Source organism: Cylas formicarius, unplaced genomic scaffold (genome assembly GCF_029955315.1).
Source record: "Cylas formicarius isolate icCylForm1 unplaced genomic scaffold, icCylForm1.1 PGA_scaffold_42__1_contigs__length_29502, whole genome shotgun sequence".
In the NCBI taxonomy this organism is placed as follows: Eukaryota; Metazoa; Arthropoda; class Insecta; order Coleoptera; family Brentidae; genus Cylas; species Cylas formicarius.
Window position 1 is genome coordinate 27501 of NW_026844329.1, and position 2002 is coordinate 29502.

The window sequence follows — 2002 nt, forward strand, 5'->3', positions numbered from 1 at the left end:
TCGGAGGGAACCAGCTACTAGATGGTTCGATTAGTCTTTCGCCCCTATACCCAGTTCCGACGATCGATTTGCACGTCAGAATCGCTACGGACCTCCATCAGGGTTTCCCCTGACTTCGTCCTGACCAGGCATAGTTCACCATCTTTCGGGTCCCAGCGTGTACGCTCTTGGTGCGCCTCTTCTCGCGATGAGAACGAGACGCCCCGGGAGTGCGAGGCGACCGCTTTAAAGGCGAATCGCCCATCCTCCCTCGGTTCGCGCGAGACGAACCTTTACTTTCATTACGCCTTTAGGTTTAGCGAATCCCAATGACTCGCGCACATGCTAGACTCCTTGGTCCGTGTTTCAAGACGGGTCCTGAAAGTACCCAAAGCTATAGCGTCGCAGATCGGTCACGCTTTTTTACGAGCGAGGGTCGGTTCGAGAACTTCGAGGCCAACAGTCACCGGAGGTCGGTACCGGCACCGGGTCCGATAGCCGACTAGTATCCGGAGCGCTTGCCGCGAGTCGAACGCTTTTAAAGCGACCCGTGACCTTTCTCGTACCGTCGAGCGAGTCGGTCAGGATACCGCGGGTCCGCGCGATTCGAGAAAACCGCGCGGGCTCCGCCGCGGACCTTAGACCGACGCCCGACGGATCGCGACGTCCTACCAGGAGAAAAGTGCACGCGTTCGATGCCGGGTCGAAAAACGTAAGGCGCGGAAAAGGTAACGGGTAACCGTCCTCCCCGTCGCGCGAACGTCTCGCGCCGACTCCGAAACGCGAATGAATTTCTCCCTTCGACCTTTCGGGTTTCTCAGGTTTACCCCTAAACGGTTTCACGTACTATTGAACTCTCTCTTCAAAGTGCTTTTCAACTTTCCCTCACGGTACTTGTTCGCTATCGGTCTCGTGGTCATATTTAGCCTTAGATGGAGTTTACCACCCGCTTAGGGCTGCACTCTCAAGCAACCCGACTCTGAGGAGATCCCTCCCGCGATCGACGGCGGTCGCTACGGGCCTGGCACCCTCTATGGGCTGTGGCCCCGTTCAAGAAGGACTTGGACGCGCCGGACGATCTCGGGATAACGGAACCTCCCTAACACCACATTTCCCGGCGCCCGGTATCGGCCGCGGGATTCGGTGCTGGGCTCTTCCCTGTTCGCTCGCAGCTACTGAGGGAATCCTAATAGTTTCTTTTCCTCCGCTTATTAATATGCTTAAATTCGGCGGGTAGTCTCACCTGCTCTGAGGTCGATCGATAAATCATTATATATATATATATATATATATATATATATAAATATATATATAAAACGTAGACGTGAATTTCGAAACGGTTCAGCGTTTATATTTAAAACCGCTATATCCACCACTCGTTACGCGCCGCAAACGATCAGACGTCGGACACCTTTTCTTCTTATCGAGAAAATAACGGACACGACGATCGTCAATTTTGCGCGGACCTGCGACATACGCGGGCGGTTTTAATTACGCTCGTCTCTCGCGCTTTTAAGCGAGCGCGACGCGACGAACCGGTGCGTCGAAAATCGACGTCGTTCGCAAACTCGGTCGCGTTCCTTAGAACGCGGCCGGAAGTTTCGCTTTCGCGTTTTAAAAACGTCGCGAGACCGGGTAGGAGAGAGATCGCGCGCTAAGCGCGAACGTGCTGTTGCTCCTCACTCCTTCCCGCGCTACACGTCCAACTCGCTCCGACGTTTCTCGCGCCTCGCGGGCGAAAAAAACCGAGCAGTCTTTAAATTGGATACGACCCTCAGCCAGGAGTGGTCCGGGAACAGAATCCGAGGACCGCAATGTGCGTTCGAAATGTCGATGTTCATGTGTCCTGCAGTTCACAAGTTGACGCGCAATTAGCTGCGTTCTTCATCGACCCACGAGCCAAGTGATCCACCGTTTAGGGTAATCTTTTTCGATCGGTTTAACGCTTTTCGTCTCCGAAAAAGAGTCGTCGGCGTTGTTATCGACACATACATTTTTTTTACGGAAGGCGAGGTATATACCT

At 53.7% G+C, this 2002-nt stretch overlaps 2 non-coding genes across 2 annotated transcripts in view; both read right to left on the minus strand.

Annotated features, from left to right (window-relative positions):
* The window catches only part of LOC132700270 (large subunit ribosomal RNA), a 4073-nt gene extending 2837 nt beyond the window's left edge, over nt 1-1236 (minus strand). The window contains exon 1 of the ribosomal RNA XR_009618621.1: nt 1-1236. This exon is cut by the window's left edge and continues 2837 nt beyond it. This is a non-coding gene — a ribosomal RNA (large subunit ribosomal RNA).
* Nucleotides 1237-1747: 511 nt separating this feature from the next.
* On the minus strand, nt 1748-1902 carry LOC132700268 (5.8S ribosomal RNA). The gene has a single exon (XR_009618619.1). It is a non-coding gene; the product is annotated as a 5.8S ribosomal RNA (ribosomal RNA).
* Between the last annotated feature and the right edge of the window lie 100 nt (nt 1903-2002).